The following is a 23,225-nucleotide window of genomic DNA, read 5'->3' on the forward strand; positions in this document are numbered from 1 at the left end:
TGGAATGCTGTAGATCAGCCCCTGATGTATCCTGAAAGATACACTGAAAGATCCTGAAAGATACACCTCCACACTTATTCGTTCCTCACTCAACCGCCTCCAAGATTTCTCTCGAATATCCCCCATCCTCTGGAATTCCACGCCTCAACACGTCCGATTATCCACCACCCTCGGATCCTTCAGATGGAACCTGAAAACCCATCTCTTCAGGAAAGTCTACAGCCTGCAATAACCATTCTGCCGCCTCACCAACTGCCCAAGCTGCAGCCTCGTCACCAACCGCCCAAGCTGCCGTCTCATCACCAACCGCCCGAGCTGCCGCCACATCACTGACCACCTGAGCTGCTGCTACGTCATCAACCACCCAAGCTGCCGCCACATCACCGACCATCCGAGCTGCCGCTACGTCACCGACCACCCAAGCTGCCGCCACGTCACCGACCACCCGAGCTGCCGCCACGTCACCGACCACCCGAGCTACCGCCACGTCACCGACCACTCGAGCTGCCGCCACATCACCGACCACCCAAGCTTCTGCCACGACCACCCGAGCAGCCGCCTCACCACCACCAGTGCTTCAGCACACCAACCTCCTGTCTCTTCCCCATTATCCTGAAGAATGTAAGTCCGCAAGGACAGGGTCCTCTCCCCTCTGTACCAGTCTGTCACTGTAAATTTGTTTACTGTTAACGATATCTATAACCCTGTATGTAACCCCTTTTCACATGTACAGCACCATGGAATTAATAGTGCTATATAAATAAAGACCCTGATCGGAAGGGCCCCTTTACCCCAATTAACCCCTTAACGACCGCCGATACGCCTTTTAACGGCGGCCGCTAAGGGTACTTAAACCACAGCGCCGTTAATTAACGGCGCTGTGGAAAAAGTGAATAGCGCCCCCCAGAGTCGGATTTTCTCTGGGGTCTCGGTTGCCGAGGGTAGCCGAGACCCCAGAGAACATGATTCGGGGGGTTTTTACCGACCCCCGAGTTGCGATCGCCGGTAATTAACCGTTTACCGGCGGTCGCAACAAAAAAAAAAAAAACGCGATTTGCCGTTTAATTTCTCTGTCCTCCGATGTGATCGCACATCGGAGGACAGAGAAATGTGGTCCCCGATGGCCCCCAATAGCCCCCCAATACTTACCTACCTCCCCCGGTGCTCCTCTTGTCTCCCCATGGGCGCCGCCATCTTTTTTCCGGGAAAAAATGGCGGGCGCACGCGCAGTACGCCCGCCGCCCGGCACCCGGATGTTCTTTGGGGTCTCGGCTGCCGGGGGTAGCCGAGACCCCAAATAACATGATCGGGGTCGATTTGCACCGACCCCTGCTTTGCGATCGCCGGTAATTAACAGTTTACCGGCGACCGCAAAAAAAAAAAAAAAAAAAAAGCGATCAGTTATTTCTCTGTCCTCCGATGTGATCGCACATCAGAGGACAGAGAAATAGGGGGATTCGGGGACCCTATCATACTCACCCGGGGTCCCTGGGTCCTCTTCTGTCTTCTCCTGCCAGCCGGCTTTTTCATCATGGCGGGCGCATGCGCAGTGCGCCCGCCATCTGCTGCCATCTGCCGGCCGGCAGGAGAAGACAAGTTGGGGCTAAAATTAGGGTTAGGGTTAGAGTTAGGGTTAGGGTTAGGGTTAGGGTTGGGGCTAAATTTAGGGTTAGGGCTAGGGTTAGGGTTAGGCTACTTTCACACTAGCGTTTTTTGGCTTCCGTCGCAATGCGTCGTTGGAGAAAAAACGCATCCTGCAAAAGTGCTTGCAGGATGCGTTTTTTCTCCATTGGCTTGCATTAGCGACGCATTGCGACGGATTGCCACATGTCGCATCCGTCGTGCGACGGATGCGTCGTGCTTCAGCGGACCGTCGACACAAAAAAAACTACATGTAACTTTTTTGTGCGACGTGTCCTACATATTTCAGTGCCACGTGCCACGTATTTAAGTGACACGTGCCACGTATCAAAGTGCCACGTGCCACATATTTCAGTGCCACGTATCAAAGTGCCACGTGCCACGTATCAAAGTGCCACGTGCCACGTATCAAAGTGCCACGTGCCACGTATCAAAGTGCCACGTGCCACATATTTCAGTGCCACGTGCCACGTATCAAAGTGCCACGTGCCACGTATCAAAGTGCCACGTGCCACATCTTTCAGTGCCACGTGCCACGTATTTAAGAGACACGTGCCACGTATCAAAGTGCCACGTGCCACATATTTCAGTGCCACGTGCCACGTATTTAAGTGACACGTGCCACGTATCAAAGTGCCACGTGCCACATATTTCAGTGCCACGTATCAAAGTGCCACGTGCCACGTATCAAAGTGCCATGTGCCACGTATCAAAGTGCCACGTGCCACGTATCAAAGTGCCATGTGCCACATATTTCAGTGCCACGTATCAAAGTGCCACGTGCCACGTATCAAAGTGCCACGTGCCACATCTTTCAGTGCCACGTGCCACGTATTTAAGAGACACGTGCCACGTATCAAAGTGCCACGTGCCACATATTTCAGTGCCACGTATTTAAGTGACACGTATCACGTATAAGTGCCACGTGTCACGTATTTAATTGCCACATATTTAAGTGCCACGTATCAAGATTTTCCATGGAGAACAGACACATCCAGAGATATGTCTGCTCTCCACGGCTGCAGCAACACACTGACAGGAGCCATAGTTCCTGTCGGTGTGTCACTGCGCATGCGCGAGCGAGTTTACCGGCGGTCATTGACCCCGGCACTCTCGCTTAACGGCAGTGCTGCGTGGGAAAGTTCAACGCAGCTGTACTGCTGTTAACCGAGACGCCGGAGTCATTGAACTCCGGAACAGTACGCGATACACTGCTAGGAGCTTCGCTCCTGGCAGTGTATCGCCGGAGAGCAGCCGATCGGCGTGGGACACTCGTTTTATGGATTCTGCGGACAGGGAGTATGAATTTGGTTTATTATTTTTGGATTTTTTCCTGGAGGATCGAGGGCTTCGCCTACAAGTGTGCTGTTGGTGAGTATATACTCTGTGTTATATGTTGTATGTACTGTGTGTCATGTATGTGTATTGTGTGTAGGTGTTTTGTGTAACTTTACAATTGTGCTAAGTCGCCGGACACAGGGACAACTCTCCCATCCTAATACCGGATGGGAGTAGTAGTCCCATACGGCGAATTAGCACAATGGTGGCACTAGCGTCGCATGGGGACACACACACGCACACACACGCACACACACACACACAGAAGGACTCCATGCTGCTTCACTGGGGGGCGGGGGCTTCCCTCTTCCTGTCCGACGTCACGTCCGGTCCTGGGTGTCAACCCCTCCGTACAAAGACGCCGACACCCAGGACAAAGGCGCTGTGTGTGGAAGGTAATATGGGGCCCTAGGGGGATACGCAGACACGCCGCTGCGTAAAGAATTGACACGTCAATTCTTTTTACGCCGGCGTGTTTGCAGAGAAAAGCGCCACTTTTTTTGCGGTGTGTCTGAACGGCAAAGTGAATTTCTCATTCACTTTGCCGGCAGACGAAAATGACATTGCGCATTTTTGAAAAGCGCCCGCAAAATAGCGCTCAAAAATGCGCTATGTCTGAAAGTAGCCTAAGGCTTCTTTCACACTTGCGTCGGTACGGGGCGGTCGCAATGCGTCGGCCCGATGTACCGACGCACGTTGTGAAAATTGTGCACAACGTGGGCAGCGGATGCAGTTTTTCAACGCATCCGCTGCCCAGTCTATGTCCTGGGGAGGAGGGGGCAGAGTTACGGCCACGCATCCGCGGAAATGGCGGACGCGACGTACAAAAAAAAGGTTACATTGAACTTTTTTTGTGACGACGGGGGCTAAAGTTATGGTTAGGGTTGGGGCTAAAGTTAGGGTTGGGGCTAAAGTTAGGGTTAGAGTTGGGATTAGGGTTAGGGTTTGGATTAGGGTTGGGATTAGTGTTACGTTTGGGATTAGGGTTGGGATTAGGGTTAGGGTTGGGATTAGGGTTAGGGGTGTGTTGGATTTAGGGTTTTGATTAGGGTTATGGTTAGGGTTGAGATTAGGGCTGTTTTGGGGTTAGGGTTGTGATTATCGTTAGGGTTGTGATTAGGATTATGGATCGGGTTGAGATTAGGGTTAGGGCTGTGTTGGGGTTAGGGTTGGAGTTAGAATTGGGGGGTTTCCACTGTTTAGGTACATCAGGGGGTCTCCAAACACGACAGCCAATTTTGCGCTAAAAAAGTCAAATGGTACTCCCTCCCTTCTGAGCTCTGCCGTGCGCCCAAACAGTGGTTTACCCCCACATATGGGGCATCAGCGTACTCGGGATAAATTGGACAACAACTTTTGGGGTCCAATTTCTCCTGTTACCCTTGTGAAAATAAAAACTTGGGGGCTAAAAATCTTTTTTGTTGGAAAAAAATATATTTTTTTATTTTCACTACTCTGCATTATAAATTTCTGTGAAGCACTTGAGCTTTCAAAGTTCTCACCACATATCTAGATAAGTTCCTTAGGGGGTCTAGTTTCCAAAATTTGGTCACTTGTGGGGGTTTCTACTGTTTAGGTACATTAGGGGTCTGCAAACGCAACATAACGCCCGCAGACAATTCTATCAAAGTCTGCATTGCAAAATGGCGCTCCTTCCCTTCCGAGCTCTGCCGTGCGCCCAAACAGTGGTTTACCCCCACATATGGGGTACCAGCATACTCAGGACAAATTGGACAACAACTTTTGGGGTCCAATTTCTCTTGTTACCCTTGTGAAAATAAAAATTTGGGGGCTAAAAAAATCTTTTTTGTGGGAAAAAAAATATTTTTTATTTTCACTACTCTGCATTATAAACTTCTGTGAAGCACTTGGGCATTCAAAGTTCTCACCACATATCTAGATAAGTTCCTTGGGGGGTCTATTTTCCAAAATGGGGTCACTTGTTGGGGGTTTCTACTGTTTTGTTACATTAGGGGTCTGCAAAGGCAACATAACGCCCGCAGACAATTCTATCAAAGTCTGCATTCCAAAATGGCACTCCTTCCCTTCCGAGCTCTGCCATGCGCCCAAACAGTGGTTTACCCCCACATATGGGGTACCAGCATACTCAGGACAAATTGGAAAACAACTTTTGGGGTCCAATTTCTCTTGTTACCCTTGTGAAAATAAAAACTTGGGGGCTAAAAAATCTTTATTGTTAAAAAATATATATTTTTTATTTTCACGACTCTGCATTATAAACTTCTGTGATGCACTTGGGCATTCAAAGTTCTCACTACACATCTAGATAAGTTCCATGGGGGGTCTAGTTTCCAAAATGGGGTCACTTTTGGGGGGTTTCTGCTGTTTAGGCACATCAGGGGCTCTCCAAACGCGACATGGCGTCCGATCTCAATTCCAGTCAATTTTGCATTGAAAAGTCAAATGGCGCTCCTTTGCTTCCGAGCTAAGCCATGCGCCCAAACAGTGGTTTACCCCCACATATGGGGTGTCGGCGTACTCAAGACAAATTGTACAACAGCTTCTGGGGTCCATTTTCTCCTGTTACCCTTGGTAAAATAAAAATTTGGAGGCAAAAAGATCATTTTTGTAGAAAAAATGCGATTTTTTTATTTTCACGGCTCTACGTTATAAACTTCTGTGAAGCACCTGGGGGTTTAAAGTGCTCACCACACATCTAGATAAGTTCCTTAAGGGGTCTAGTTTCCAAAATGGTGTCATATGTGGGGGGTCTCTACTGTTTAGGCACATCAGCGGCTCTCCAAACGTGACATGGCGTCCGATCTCAATTCCAGCCAATTCTACATTGAAAAAGTAAAACGACACTCCTTCTCTTCCAAGCTCTGCGGTGCGCCCAAACAGTGGTTTACCCCCATATATGGGGTATCGACGTACTCAGGAGAAATTGCACAACAACTTTTGTGGTCTAATTTCTCCTGTTACCCTTGTGAAAATAAAAATTTGGGGGCAAAAAGATCATTTTTGTAGAAAAAATGAGATTTTTTATTTTCACGGCTCTACGTTATAAACTTCTGTGAAGCACTTGGGGGTTCAAAGTGCTCACCACACATCTAGATAAGTTCCTTGGGGGGTCTAGTTTCCAAAATGGTATCACTTGTGGGGGGTTTCCACTGTTTAGGCACATCAGGGACTCTCCAAACGCGACATGGCATCCGATCTCAATTCCAGCCAATTCTGCATTGAAAAAGTCAAACGGTGCTCCTTCACTTCCAAGCTCTGCGGTGCGCCCAAACAGTGGTTTACCTCCACATATGGGGTATCGACGTACTCAGGAGAAATTGCACAACAACTTTTGTGGTCTAATTTCTCCTGTTACCCTTGTGAAAATAAAAATTTGGGGGCAAAAAGATCATTTTTGTAGAAAAAATGAGATTTTTTATTTTCACGGCTCTACGTTATAAACTTCTGTGAAGCACTTGGGGGTTCAAAGTGCTCACCACACATCTAGATAAGTTCCTTGGGGGGTCTAGTTTCCAAAATGGTATCACTTGTGGGGGGTTTCCACTGTTTAGGCACATCAGGGACTCTCCAAACGCGACATGGCATCCGATCTCAATTCCAGCCAATTCTGCATTGAAAAAGTCAAACGGTGCTCCTTCACTTCCAAGCTCTGCGGTGCGCCCAAACAGTGGTTTACCTCCACATATGGGGTATCGACGTACTCAGGAGAAATTGCACAACAACTTTTGTGGTCTAATTTCTCCTGTTACCCTTGTGAAAATAAGAATTTGTGGGCGAAAAAATCATTTTTGTGAAAACAAATGCGATTTTTTATTTTCACGGCTCTACGTTATAAACTTCTGTGAAGCACTTGGGGGTTCAAAGTGCTCACCACACATCTAGATAAGTTCCTTGGGGGGTCTAGTTTCCAAAATGGTGTCACTTGTGGGGGGTTTCCACTGTTTAGGCACATTAGGGGCTCTCCAAACGCGACATGGCGTCCGATCTCAATTCCAGCCAATTCTGCATTGAAACAGTCAAACGGTGCTCCTTCACTTCCAAGCTCTGCGGTGCGCCCAAACAGTGGTTTACCTCCACATATGGGGTATCGGCGTACTCAGGAAAAATTGCACAACAAAATTTGTGGTTAAATTTCTGTTTTTACACTTGTGAAAATTAAAAAAAATGGTTCTGAAGTAAAATGTTTGCAAAAAAAAGTAAAATGTTAATTTTTTTCTTCCACATTGTTTTAGTTCCTGTGAAGTACGTAAAGGGTTAATAAACTTCTTGAATGTGGTTTTGAGCAGCTTGAGGGGTGCAGTTTTTAGAATGGTGTCACACTTGGTTATTTTCTATCATATAGACCCCTCAAAATCACTTCAAAGGTGATGTGGTCCCTAAAAAAAACATGGTGTTGTAAAAATGAGAAATTGCTGGTCAACTTTTAACCCTTATAACTCCCTAACAAAAAAAAAAATTGTTTCCAAAATTGTGCTGATGTAAAGTAGACATGTGAGAAATGTTATTTATTAACTATTTTTTGTGACATATCTCTCTGATTTAAGGGCATAAAAATACAAAGTTTGAAAATTGCAAAATTTTAAAAATTTTCGCCATATTTCCATTTTTTTCATAAATAATCGCAAGTAATATCGAAGAAATGTTACCACTAACTTGAAGTACAACATGTCACGAAAAAACAATCTCAGAATCAGCGGGATCCGATAAAGCGTTCCAGAGTTATAACCTCATAAAGTGACACTGGTCAGAATTGTAAAAATTGGCTCGGTCATTAAGTACCAAATTGGCTCTGTCACTAAGGGGTTAATAGTCATCTCAGCCACTATATGTTGTTCCTAGCTTCCAGTGCAAAGTATGCTTTCTCTGAAATTCAACAACAAATATACATAAAACATGGCAGGTTTTCCACAATTCCTCACCATATCTCTCCGTTCAATCCTCATCATCCATTTGTGTATGCCTACTTAAATCACCACTCTAGCATTTTTATTTCACCAATGGAGTGGAGGTAGGGTTGCATGGCTCTAGGAATATACTTACCAGCTGCCATCTTTAGCTGTCCTTGGAACCGCTCTAGCACACTCCACCATCTTGTGATTGCAACTTCTTACTGATCGGAAATCGGAAGTAACGGTCACAAGCTCTCTGTATAAATCTGTGGGTGCTTCATTCTAGCTTGAATAGACATTGTGAACACTGAAGGGATCCGGCAGGTCACAAAATCCGCAGAATGTGGCTGGAGTGGCGCTGATAACAGATGAAGATGGTAATTGGGGAGTATGGGACTACAGTCAGGGAATTTAGATTAATTTCACCAATTCAGCATAGCAATAAAAAAGCTCAGGAGTGGTGTTTTAATGAATTGCTTACCTTAACTGTAGGTATTATCTGTAACTAAATGATCAACCTTCCAGTTAATCCCAACACCTACCAGCATTTACCATCATGACTTATCCGTTCTACCCTCTAGCCATTTGGCTATTTGGTTTAGATCAAAAGTAGTAGATACGCTATTCCTTTCTATGAAAAAAAAATGCAAAAGAATAAAAAAATGTTTGGGCATATTTAATATTGCACAACATATCTGCATATATTTTAGACATATATGTGTTTCCATCATGAAATACAGATTTGTGCTACCTTGTACTTCAATTTCTCTCAATAAAAATATCACTGAAAAGAAAGAATATGTAAACGGGCATGGTGGTATCATGTTTCTAATATACACATTTATGTGCATAGTTGGGTGCCAGAAGACAATAGCAAGCATCTTTGCAATTGCTTTCTGTAAGTTGAAAAGAGGGTGGATGACATGACACACGTTTAATTTCAGCACACTTGTTAAATCAGCTCTGAATTTTTTATGAAGCGTCAGTAACCAGTAGCTGAAGCTCTGGGGGCTTCTTCACCACAAAGAGTGTGGCCTGCTCCCACTTCCCATCTGGCACAAGGTGACACAGACAGTCAAGAGGGCTGCAGGAAACTATAAGAAGAAAGCTCATGTGCGAGAACAATTGTGAATGAAAAACAGAACATGCCGCGTTGTGTGACCGGGTCTCTTTAAAGAATAAACACAACAGCTTACAACTGGATTTAAAGTCAGGAGGATGCATTAGTTAACAGATGAGACAACACGACAGCTGTTTTCCTGAGGACTATGGTATGACAAGTCACAGCTCGAAACACTCCTCCAAACTCAAAGTCCCAGCAAAAGCTTAATATATATTGTACTGAACGATAATAGTAATTATATATCTAACAGCGCAGCAGAATATATGTTCCCGTTACAAGTATTCTATTATGGTTCATGTTCTTATTTTCAGAAATCTCCTTCATAAAACAAAAATCCACTATTCAACAAACTTATTTGAAAAGTACTCCAGATTGTAAACTCTAAAAAAGGCACAATTTGAGAATACTAGTTTTTGATTGCTTGTCTTAAATACACTATAAAGGCTTGTGCCCAGGACTGATTATATCGGACGAATGCTGTCTGTGGTTTTCTTGAATAGCACTCGCACACATGATATTCTATGGGGATGTGTATATGTCCGATCCGTTCCTCTAATCAAATGGTCCAGGGGCGTACATAGAAATCATAGGGCCCAATAGCAAAAGTCTGAATGGGCCCCCCAAAAATAAAATTCACTGCCGGGCCCAGCTCACCATCTTGTGTCTCCACACAGCCTCACCTCCTCACACTCCGCCTCCAGCAGCCGGTAGCTGCCCTCACATCTTAATCTATTTCCGGCTGGGCCCAGCACACAGTGCTCTCTCTGGCAGGAAAGCTACATCAGCCAGGAGGCCTGGCGTCCTTATGCAAATCCAGCCAGAGAGTTCAGCCGGGAGCAGTGCAGGACTAGAAAGGAGGAGTTAGGAGGAGCCAGGTAAACAATGACGGTGGCGTGCACATTTAATTAAAGACACATGGCGCAGCACAGCCCAGGGGCAGACACTGACAGCTTGAGGCCCCTGTGCAAGAAATGTGTCTGGGCCCCCTCCTTTTATGGCAACAAAGCTACATATATATATATATATATATATATATATAAACACACACACATACATGTATATATATTACATAGTCTCCTTTATTATCTATATTGCTGTACCTTATACAGTGCCCTATCTTGCTATGTAAAGCACCGTCCCTTACATATTGGATTATATAGAGCCCTGTTTTTTATTACATACCGTCTTCTCTTGTTAGATATATAATGCAATGATGGCTGATGGAGCATGGGAAAACTTCTTTTCTAATGGAGGAGATGATAGACTGGTAGTCTGGTCACAGGCTCCTCCATCAGTAGTCATTTTATATCTAACAAGAGAGCAGACTATGTAATAAAAGAGGGTGCTATGAATAACAAAAATAACAGCAGAGGAAGCTATATAATAAAGGAGGGCACCATATACAACTAGAGAGGATGGTATGTAATAAGGGACGGTGTTATACATGATAAAAGAGGAAACTATGTAACTAAGAATGGTGTTAGACATAATAATTAAGTACACTATATACTAAGGGACTGTGCTATACATAAGTGAGTACACTATATACTAAGGGACTGTGCTATACATAAAAAGTGACTACCTCATTTTTTGCCACCTTGCAGGAGCCCCCAGAGCCTCTGGGCCCTGGTGCAGCGGCAGTGGCTACCCATGCGGTATGTCTGCCCCTGGCACAGCCGTTGCAGTCCAACTCCGGTGGGCCCCCTCACCCCTCGGGGCCCCATAGCAGTCTTGTGGCCTGCTGCCATTGCAAACAAAAAGAAAAAGGAACCACTCTACAGTAATGCACACCACTATATAAATATATAGAAAAGGCAAACTTTTATTGATACAACAAATACAAAAACATTTAAAAAAGTATATTGAACCAAAATCCCCAAGGTGATCCCGCCAGAGTAATAGAGGTCAAAAAAACCTGCATATCTTTCATCACTATTACACAATAAACAGAATATAATAATATATCAAATGACCTTGTGCATTAATGCATAAATTGCCAATCGACCAACCCGGAGTTGGAAAAATAAGCAGTCACTGTTTGTACCAAGAATAGAAACAAAACTAATTAGGTAACTGAATAATCACAAAATACATTGACAACGATATCTGAAAACACAAAGGCTTAAATATAGTGTGCACCTGTATGCCAGAACAATATTCATGTACCTATGGTATAAGGCTTAAAAAAGTATTGTGTCAAAAGCTATGGCCACAGAAAAAGATGGTACACAGGAGCCCAAATAGGCATTGTGTCAGGATAGTATACCGCAGCCTTGTGAAGGCGATATCGTGTAGAATCCACATGTAACGCAGCCAAGATAAAAAGTACTGCAGCCAGGGGAGAGAGGCAAAGAGGCAGGGATCAGCGTGGGAAAGAACCCAACGCGTGTCCCGTTACAAGGATGGCTTCGCTGCCATTGGTACACCACTGGAATGGTCTGAGGAAAAAAAATGGAGACATGTCCAATTTTTATCTGGATGTGTTGGATCAAAATCAGCAATGATCAGTGTCAGTTCAAAATCAACAATGCAAGTCTATGGGTTTGTGAACAACATCGGATGGCACTTTTATGACATTCGAGTGTGGTCAGATTTTAATGGACTGAGAGAATGGAGACTGTGGAGAAACTTCTTTTTCTCTCCAACCCTTAGAAAAACTGATGCTACTCTGATCAAACACTGATCAGAGTCTGATCAAATAGGCAGTAGAGGAGGAATTTCTGCATAACCATCCGTGGATAGTATAAAAAAGTTGTTTTATTGAAGATCCAGTAAAAAATGAAAAAAACACACATACAGGGGAACATAAAAACTGACACATTTCGATCAATCCATTCAACAGCTTTTTTATGCTATCCATGGATGGTTGCACAGAAATTACTCCTCTATTGCCTAATTATCATTGAATACTGCAACTGCCGTGTTGGATCATTTCAGCCGATAATCTCATTAGCAGCGTTGGTGATCTTTCTACTCTCTGATCCAAATAATTAGACCATTTTTTTCTAATGGAGAGAAAACGGTTGTGCGCACCTACTCTAAGGCTATTCATTCACATAAAAAAATGTAGTTTTAGAATTTAAATACAGGACTTTTAGATCACCTATCACCAAATTTCACCCTTCCTTTATATTTTATTATGTCAGTAAGAGACAAGCACATTTTTAAATATAATTAGTTGAAAAATAATCGATGGAAGAAATTTGCATAACATGTGATTTGCGTGTGCATCATATGCATATTGCTGACTTTCTGGACTGAAAGTTGCCAACATGCCCAGTGGCACTACGTCACTCCACAGCATTGGATATGATCTTTCTCCCCTGAACAGCGTGATCTCACAAATTATTGCTTAGAGCAGAGAGATCATATTCAGTGCTGTGGTATGAAGTTGAATAGGGATGAGCGGACCCGTGGAAGTTCAAGATCTAGTATCCGACACAAACTTTGTTCCAAAGTTCAGTCCGGATACCAGAACTGTATCCAAACTTCAACCAGAACCTGAACTTTTGATCTGGAAAATATTCTCTCTCTCCTCCCAGACTTTTCTCGGAACTCTGAACATTGCAACGGACTTCAGGGAGAAGTCTGCATTTGGCAATTAGCACCATACATTAACTTTCCAGTACAAACCCAAAAACTTTTAAGTTCATGGTCACTCATCTCTAAAAGTGAATCTTTACACTACTGCGAGGGTCATAGTTCTAATACTACCAATGCGACCAATACTATAAAACAATCTTGTAATTTATTGTGCACAGTGAATTCCATAAAAACTATAAAAAAACACTGCCAATATTGATGTTTCTGCTCATCTTGCCTCACAAATTTTTTTTTAAAAAAAGTAATACAAATAATTTGTATGCCAATCTGGTATCAATAAAATCTACAGCTGCAATTAAAAAAAGCACTGTATTCAGAATAATAGAGAAAAATTAAGGCTCTTACAATATGATGACCCCCCCAAAAAAATCTCAATGTGAATCACTATAATTGTATTGACACGCAAAGTAAAGTTAACATGTCAATTGTACTGCGCCGTAAATTTAATAAAAAAATAAAATGAAAAAAAAAAAAAGTCAGATATATTGTTTTTTATTCATTCCTAGCAAAAAGTGAATTGAAGGCTGGGGTCACACTTAGAGAGTTTTACGGACATATGAGAGGCGCAAAAACAATGCATTGCACACGGACCAATGATTCTCTATGGGGCAGCTCCTATGTGCCGTATATTTCGCAGCCGTATTTTACGGCCGTAGAAAATCGCAGCATGCTGTGTTTGTCAGCGTATTGCGCAAAAAATCCGCCAATGAAAGTCTATGGGGGTGAGAAAAATACAGATTACACACGGACCATCAATGGGACTTGCGAGAAATATGCAGTATATATATATAACTATATATATGTGTCTCACTGACATATATATATGTAGACTGTATATATACTGTATATTCACAAATATTTGAGCCCATGGATCCAGTCTATGTCCATTTTGCAAGCTGGCGAGAAAATCTCCCGTACGGATGCCATACAGATGACACACGGATAATTTTTAGAGAAAAAATCGCATCCTCGCGTTGAATACGGATCACTGTTCAGGAACTTTTGTGCGTATTATGCCTGTAAAAAACGGACTGTATTTCCCTATGCTAAGGCTGGAGTCACACACAATGTATAAAAAATCTGTCCTATTTTGTCTGCTGGGAATCGAACAAATGTTCTCCGTATGGTGATCCGTATGTCATCAGTGTGCAATACCAGGATACATTTTTTTTCTCAAAAAAGTAACCATGTGTCATCCGTATGGTGAGATTTTCACATACACTAGCAAAATGAGCAAATAATGGCTGAGCCAATTTCCTGTCACCTGCCCAATACCTGAGAATTTCTCGCAAGTCACACGCATGGTCCGTGTGCTGTGCGATTTTTTATCGGACACATAGACTTGCATTGGCGTTTCTCGGCTGAGCATGCTGCGATTTCACTCGCAAGTTTAATATGGACGAGAAAAAAACGGATGATGGGAGTTGCCCCATAGATTAACATATGTCCGAGTGCTATGCAATTTTTTATTGCTTAGCACTCTTCCGTTTACGCTGTAGTGTGACCCCGGCCTAAGTGTGATACCGGTCGAAAAGTGATCTAAAAGTCCTACATACCTAAAAATGTAGTTGCAGTAAAAACTACAACTTGTCCCAAAATAAAGCAAGCCTTCATACAACTTCATCTACTGAAAAATGAAAAAGTTATTGGAATTAGAAAATTGTGACAAAAAAAATATATTTTTTCAAGTCATTTTTTGCACCAAAGTAGCAAACTATGAACAACCTCTATTAAATTTAGTGTTGACGTGATCGTACCGACCAGCAGAATAAGATGTCGTGACAATTATACCGGATGGTGAACGATGTTTAAAAATAAATAAATAAAAGTATTTCAGAAGCACATTTTTTTGTTAATTTTGTTTCCCAAAGAGGGTTATAAAAAGAGATAAAAAAGTTGCATTTACCATAGAATGTTACCAACAAAACAAAGTTTGCCATGCAATAATGACGCCTTCCGACAGCTCTACTGATGGAAGATTATACCCACAGAATAATATTAGCATGGTAATGTTATGCAGCACTGTGAAAAGCGTAACATTTTAAACTTTAATAATTTATAGGTGCCCCAAAATGATACCACTGACAAATACAACTCATCGCGAAAAAAAACAAGCCCTCATGTGACTATGTAACTAAAAAAAAAAAAAAAAAAGGTACGGATCCTGAAATGCAACAATAGAAAAGAGAAAAAAAAAATTGGTCTGGGATAAAAGTCAAAACTGTCTGTAATGCCAAAGAGTTGGATTAGTCATCCATGATTAGGAAAAAAAAGGCTGTTTTTTTTCCTAATACAGCTCCAGTCGTGCCGATGTTCTGTTTCTGGTCATTCAAGTGAATTAATCTGGACAGTATGGACAGTAGCATGCGTTTCCATTCTTATGCAGTATAAACCTGATTTGTGTAAATCATGAAAATAGCAAATATAAATACAGCTACACTAAGATCCTGGTTATTGGTGTTCTTACTGGTTCTTACTGGCAGAAAGGAGCTATTTTATTAACTTTATTAACTTTAATCATTTGTATTTGTCTGTCAAACTGATTCCCTATAATTAGATATTGTTTTAAAGGCATTTTACTCTTCAAAAAAGTGCTGTATTCATAAGCTAAAAGGTTGGAAGAAAATTCTAAAGTGTGGTAATTATTACTTGAGATATGATGACATTTTTTAAGTTTTCTGCGAATGATAAAACAACTTGTAAATTATTAATAATCGATCAATTTCTTGAGTTGAAGATGCCAACTTCTGAAACCTATATTTATTGGCTGCATTTGGTTTTATAACTAACCCCAATAAATGAAGTTGAGCTGAAATACTAGACAGAGGTCATGAGCAAGTGTTTATGTTCTCAAAAAGCAGACTTAATAAATCCCCCTGAAAGGGAATCTGTTGTTAGGTTTCTGCCACCTAATCTGAGAAACGCATAATATAGAGACAAGGATCCTGATACCAGTGATGTATCACTTACTGGGCTGCTTAGTGTAGTTTTGATAAGATCACTATTTTATCCAGGAGCGGGCACTATATATATATATATATATACAGTGGGGCAAAAAAGTATTTAGTCAGTCAGCAATAGTGCAAGTTCCACCACTTAAAAAGATGAGAGGCGTCTGTAATTTACATCATAGGTAGACCTCAACTATGGGAGACAAACTGAGAAAAAAAATCTAGAAAATCTCATTGTCTGTTTTTTTATGATTTTATTTGCATATTATGGTGGAAAATAAGTATTTGGTCAGAAACAAAATTTCATCTCAATACTTTGTAATATATCCTTTGTTGGCAATGACAGAGGTCAAACGTTTTCTGTAAGTCTTCACAAGGTTGCCACACACTGTTGTTGGTATGTTGGCCCATTCCTCCATGCAGATCTCTTCTAGAGCAGTGATGTTTTTGGCTTTTCGCTTGGCAACACGGACTTTCAACTCCCTCCAAAGGTTTTCTATAGGGTTGAGATCTGGAGACTGGCTAGGCCACTCCAGGACCTTGAAATGCTTCTTACGAAGCCACTCCTTCGTTGCCCTGGCGGTGTGCTTTGGATCATTGTCATGTTGAAAGACCCAGCCACGTTTCATCTTCAATGCCCTTGCTGATGGAAGGAGGTTTGCACTCAAAATCTCACTATACATGGCCCCATTCATTCTTTCATGTACCCGGATCAGTCGTCCTGGCCCCTTTGCAGAGAAACAGCCCCAAAGCATGATGTTTCCACCACCATGCTTTACAGTAGGTATGGTGTTGGATGGATGCAACTCAGTATTCTTTTTCCTCCAAACACGACAAGTTGTGTTTCTACCAAACAGTTCCAGTTTGGTTTCATCAGACCATAGGACATTCTCCCAAAACTCCTCTGGATCATCCAAATGCTCTCTAGCAAACTTCAGACGGGCCCGGACATGTACTGGCTTAAGCAGTGGGACACGTCTGGCACTGCAGGATCTGAGTCCATGGTGGCGTAGTGTGTTACTTATGGTAGGCCTTGTTACATTGGTCCCAGCTCTCTGCAGTTCATTCACTAGGTCCCCCCGCGTGGTTCTGGGATTTTTGCTCACCGTTCTTGTGATCATTCTGACCCCACGGGGTGGGATTTTGCGTGGAGCCCCAGATCGAGGGAGATTATCAGTGGTCTTGAATGTCTTCCATTTTCTAATTATTGCTCCCACTGTTGATTTCTTCACTCCCAGCTGGTTGGCTATTGCAGATTCAGTCTTCCCAGCCTGGTGCAGGGCTACAATTTTGTTTCTGGTGTCCTTTGACAGCTCTTTGGTCTTCACCATAGTGGAGTTTGGAGTCAGACTGTTTGAGGGTGTGCACAGGTGTCTTTTTATACTGATAACAAGTTTAAACAGGTGCCATTACTACAGGTAATGAGTGGAGGAAAGAGGAGACTCTTAAAGAAGAAGTTACAGGTCTGTGAGAGCCAGAAATCTTGATTGTTTGTTTCTGACCAAATACTTATTTGCCACCATAATATGCAAATAAAATGATAAAAAAACAGACAATGTGATTTTCTGGATTTTTTTTTCTCAGTTTGTCTCCCATAGTTGAGGTCTACCTATGATGTAAATTACAGACGCCTCTCATCTTTTTAAGTGGTGGAACTTGCACTATTGCTGACTGACTAAATACTTTTTTGCCCCACTGTATATATATATATTACTAGATGGTGGCATGATTCTAATGCATCGAGTATTCTAGAATATGCATGTCCACGTACTATATTGCACAGCCCACGTAGTATATTGCCCAGCCACGTAGTATATTGCCCAGCCACGTAGTATATTGCCCAGTCACGTAGTATATTGCCCAGCCACGTAGTATATTGCCCAGCCACGTAGTATATTGCCCAGTCACGTAGTATATTGCACAGCCACGTAGTATATTGCCCAGTAATGTAGTATATTGCCCAGTGACGTAAATTAAAAAATAAACATATACTCACCTTCCAAAGTGCCGTTGAAGTCCTGGCGCCTGTGTATGGTGCACGCGGCAGCTTCTGGTCCCAGGGTTGGTATGAGTGCAGGACCTGTGATGAAGTCGCGGCCACATGACCGTGACGTCATGGCAGGTCCTTCTCGCGCAGGCACACAGGACCTGTGATGATGTCGCGGTCACATGACCGTGATGTCATGGCAGGTCCTTCTCGCGCAGGTGCACAGGACCTGTGATGATGTCGCGGTCACATGACCGTGACGTCATGGCAGGTCCTTCTCGCATAGCATCCTTGGCACCGAAACCTGCTGCTTGCACTGCCGAGGACAGTGCGCCTTGTCGGAGGGTGAGAATAACCTTTTTTTATTATTCTTATTTGTAACATTAGATCTTTTTACTATTGATGCTGCATACGCAGCATCAATATTAAAAATTTGGTCACACAGGGTTAATAGCTGCGTAACCGGAGTGTGTTACACCGCGCTCCGGTAACGCTGGCATTAACCCTGTGTGAGGGCTGAGTGGAGGGGAGTATGGACCGGGCACTGACTGCGGGGAGGAAAGTGCGGCCATTTTGACGCCGGACTGTGCCCATCGCTGATTGGTCATGGCAATGGTCGTGGGCGTTTTGCCACGACCAATCAGCGACTTGGATTCCATGACAGACAGAGGCCGCGACCAATGAATATCCATGACAGACAGAAAGAAAGAAAGACAGAAGGACAGACGGAAGTGACCCTTAGACAATTATATAGTAGATATAGTCTCCTCTCATTATCTCTATTGCTTCCCCTTATTATACAGTGCCATTTCTTGTTATGTACAGCATTTCTTGCATATCAGATTATTTTATTTTTGTTATTCATAGTGCCCTGTTCTTCATTTCATAGTGTCCTCCCTTGTTAGATATAAACTGTATTGACGGCTGATGGAGCATGTGAAAGCTTCTTTTCTAATGGAGAAGGCAGATGAACTGCTCTAGGAAGATGCGGCTTCATCAGCAGCCATTTCATATCTAACAAGAGTGGACTATGTAAAAAAGAAAAGGAGCTATGAATAACAAAAATAATAAGAATACGCTATGTAAAGGATGGGGCTGTACATAACAGGATAATACTACGCAATTAAAGACGGCTCTGTTCATAACAACAGAGGAAGTTGTATAATAAAGGACTGCCCTATATGAAACTAGAGAGGATGCTTAGTAATAAGGGACAGTGTTATATAGAATAAAAGAGGAAACTATGCAATTTAGGATGGTTCTATTTATAACAAGAAAGTAGACCATATACTAAGGGACTGTGCTATACATAATAAGACTACTTTTCTGTATGTGTGTGAGGTGTGATTTTATTCACGGACAACACACAGACTCGTTGAGTATGTCCTATTCTAATCCTCAAAATCGGATCAGAAATAGGCATGCTCTGAGTCTCCTAAATTCCATTCTTGGATCCGTGATTTTACTGCATATGTGAATGCATTTATGAAACTCCAAGTCAGATTAAAAAAAAATTGGCAGCTCATGAACATTTCACACAAATGTGAGAATGTGACCTAACGAAGGTTGGATTACAAATATTTACTCCAAGTCATATGCTATAGATACAGAATAATATATCCAGTGACTGCTGACGCCTCATCAACATCTCTCAGCCACAGCTCTTCTTGTCATGATGATCACCGCAGCATTAAAAATAACAAGGTCCCATATATTGTATACATACATTTGTCTCTCGAATGAAAAATCCCCACAATGCGCCCCTGAAAACAAATATGGACCCCACCATTAATATATTATTAGCCACACACCATTCAAAATATAAACTTATAAGTCAGCACTGTGCTGCCCAATAGCTATAATATGCGCCTCCCAAGTTAGTTAGTCACTGTGACTCTCTTCCAATTCATTTTAAACATATGTGTACATGTTGTGTTTTTGTTGTTTTATTTTCATATATTTGTTGTGGAAAATATGCACGGTTTTCCAGCACAAGCAAAGTGAATGAGATCCCTGAAATCTCATGCACGCGCTGCTTATTTTTTTCTTGCAGATCTACAAGCAGTTTAAAATGTGCATAATGTCAATTCTTGTAGCATTTTTCATCCAAACTAATGAGTGGCGAAATATATGCAAGAAAAACGCATGTTTTCATGTTAAAAAGACATCAAACCATGTATTTTAGGCAGCATTTTTACTGACAACACAACAGGATTTGTAGCACAATTTTCTATTGCATATCCTTTACATGCGAACATAGCCTTAGTCACTTTCCTGTGTCCCACCCCCCACACACATTCATTATATGTCCCTGATAGTGACATAATGAATTAGAGGGTGGGAGATTTTATCAGGGTCATATAATGAAATAGTGGTGGGGGGTGGTAGAGGATGCTATCAGGTAATAATCGGGCTTCCTGTAATAATGTTCCTCCTCCTAGTTACCTTCTTAGGGCCTTGTGCCCCATCCTGCCCCCTTCCTAGGGTAATGTGTCCCATCCTGGTCCCCTTCCTTGGGTAATTAGCCCCATCCTGGGCCTCTTGGGGTAATATGCCCCATCCTGATATCTTTCCTAGGGTAATGTGGCCCATTCTAGTCCTCTTACTGGGGTAATGGGTCCCATACTGGTCCCTTTCCTGGGGTCATGAGTCCCATCCTGATCCCCTTCTTAGAGTAATGTACCATATCCTGGTCTCCTCCCTTTGGTAATGTGCCTGATCCTGGTCTCCTTTCTGTGGAAATGTGCCCCATCCTTAAGTAATGTATTCCATGCTGGTCCCCTTTGAGGGGTAATGTGCTATATCCTGGGATAATGTGCCCAATCCTGGTCCCCTTCTTGGGGTAATGTATCCCATCATGGTACCCTTCCTGGAGTAACATGAACCATCCTGGTCAACTTTCTGGGGTAATGTGCCACATTCTGGTCCCCTTCCTGAGGTAATGTACCTCATCCTGGTTACCTTCCTGGGGTAATGGTCCCCTTTCTGGCTTAATGTGTCCCATTATGGGGTAATGTACCCCATCCTGGGCCCCTTCCTGGTGTAATTGACTGCTTCCTGCCATCCTGGGGTAATGTGACCTGTTCTGTTCTTCTACAACAAATAAAAAAACAAGCAATTATGCCCACCATCCTTCATTCTCATGACATACAACATCCTCCTCTATAGCTGTGCAGGAGCGAGCACCTGACATCGGCATGAGTGCCATTGCGTATGATGTTACTGCTACATGCCCCCAGTCACGGTCATGTCAATGTCAGCTGGTGTCTTCTGATTGGCCGGCAGCATGTGTTGCCTCTGCACCACAACACATATTATCTGAATGTGCGTCCTTGGACATACATCCAGCAGCTGAAATAGTCGCTGGAACGGGAGGATGCTTCTCCCTCTCTGGGCTTTGATGCAGCTGTACTGGCTGATTTGGCGATATGCCCGTCCTTGGTTTTACTATCAGGAGATAATCATTAGATAACTAGTTAACCGTGCTACCAGCAAGTCAAGCATATTCATGAGCCCTGTTTAACTCCGTCCCCACTACTGATGGGCAGCGTTTTGTGTACATTATATGTAAGGTACTAGCAGGAACACGGGATGCAGTGACAAGCAGGAGGCAGAGCAAGAGTTAACGGGTTTTATATATGTAAATGTCTCAACAGTGAATACACCACGCAGGGAGACATGGGGTGTAAGCATACAGGCCCACAATATGTATATAGCAATAAAATAATTGCAACGAGTGAAATAACGGGTTAACTTATCAGTCTCTGTTTCCTGGATGATGGTGGCTGGAAAATCCCACAATGGCGCCGTAGGTGGCGGATGACGTCTTTGAGCCAGTCCTGGAGAAAAGTGAAGCACTGTCTCTTTACGGCGGCGAAGTATCCTGATCTTCTTACACATTGTGATTCTGGAACTAGGTGCTGAATGGGGAAAGGTCTGCTGCACAGTCAAAGAAACACAAAGTCCCGGAATGGAGGCCGCAGTCTCAACCCTGTGAACCGTGTGTGACGCCAGATCAGCGTTGCAAAGAGAGTCAGCAGGTGTCCGATGCACCGACCGGTAAGTGCTGTCAAGGTCGGGAATTAATGGAGAGTTAGTCTCTGGATGCACGGGGGATGGAATGCTGCAAAGAGGGCCTGTCAGTTGGCATCGGTCTGCGGAGAGGGAGGCAACCTTCTCCTGTAGTACACGCTGGGTACCCACCAAAAGCCCCATTTCCACACGCACAGCCTCCTTTATATCACACCCGACTACTCGGTCAGAAAGTGCTTCCCCCGGCAACAATGGTGACATTCCCGGCAGTTCTGGCCCGGAAACGCAAGAGAGACTACTATTCTGGTCCACCTTCCTACATTCCCCCACTCCTTTAGCTTGCCATTCCAAAAGTGAGGGCTCTTGTGAAACACATGGCCGTCTTCTTTTCTTTGGTACATTTTGCTGCCAAATAAAATGTTCCTGATCAAAATGATTAGGAGGTTTGCTTGCTGTTGTTTGTTCAGAGCGTCGTATATTGGAAGGAGTAGTGGAGTCCCCTTGAGTGGTAGTATCAGGTTGTACAGAAGGGGGCACTGGTATATCTGCATTCTCAGGATCAGATCCTTCAAGGGCCCCAAGTCTTGGTTCCTCATTTTCTTCATCTTCTTCTTCCTCTACCATTGTGGGAACTGGCTCAGGAGTCTCTGGGATTTCCTTTGCTCTTACTGGGTCTTTTGATAGACAAAGCTGAAGAATGTTCCCATGAACTATCCGAGTGGGAGAGTTCTGTTCTCTTTCAGGCTGAGTCTCATACACAGGCCACTCAGAGCTGACTCGTCGCTAAACCTGATACGGGTCCTTTTCCCACCGGTTTTCTAGCTTGTCTCGAGGACGTCTTTCTCACACTAAGACACGGTCTCCAATCTGATGATCTGTCACCTGCGGTGGGGTCCTCTTTGCATGCTCTGGCTCCCAAAGCCTGGTCTGTACTAACCAATGCAAACTCTTCAGGCGATGACGATGTTCCCGAACCCAGGAGGACACCCCCATGCGTGGGTAGTCCTCTTCTGGATCCAATTCTAACTCGGTAATTCCTGTTTCAGCCCAAGCGAATAGGAGAGAATAGGGGGTATAGTCCGTGGTTTGGTGCACTCGATTATTGTATACCCATACCAAATCTGATACATACTCAGGCTACCGGGCTTTCTGATCTACTTCCAGGGTTCTCAACATTTGAATTAATGTTCGATTGAATCGCTCACAGGCACCGCTTCCGTAAGGGTGACATGGTGTGGTGCAGGAATTGTCAATCTGGTACATATGATGTAATTCTTCTATCACTGTACCCAAGAAACAGGTGCCCTGGTCAGAATGGATCCTTGTCGGACATCCATAAATTTGAATTACATTTTTACAAATTGCATGTGCAGCTGATTCCGCAGCTTGGTCCCTAGTTGGAGTCACAACAGCAAATTTTGTGAAATGATCCACCATTACTAAACAATGTTCATACCCCTGATGGGCCAGCCTGATGGTTAGATAGTCTATCATTAACAGCTCCAGGGGAGTGGATGTCACAATGGTCTGTATGGGAGCCCTCTGCTCTGGAGGTTTAGTCAATTCACATGTCCGGCATGCCCTACAAGTCTCTTCCATGACGTCTTTAACTGAGGATGAAAAATGAACCGTTGAAAAGTCTTCTCCTGACCAAAGTGCGCTCCTTTTTCATGTGCTTC

This window comes from Ranitomeya variabilis, chromosome 1 (genome assembly GCF_051348905.1).
Source record: "Ranitomeya variabilis isolate aRanVar5 chromosome 1, aRanVar5.hap1, whole genome shotgun sequence".
Lineage (NCBI taxonomy): Eukaryota > Metazoa > Chordata > Amphibia > Anura > Dendrobatidae > Ranitomeya > Ranitomeya variabilis.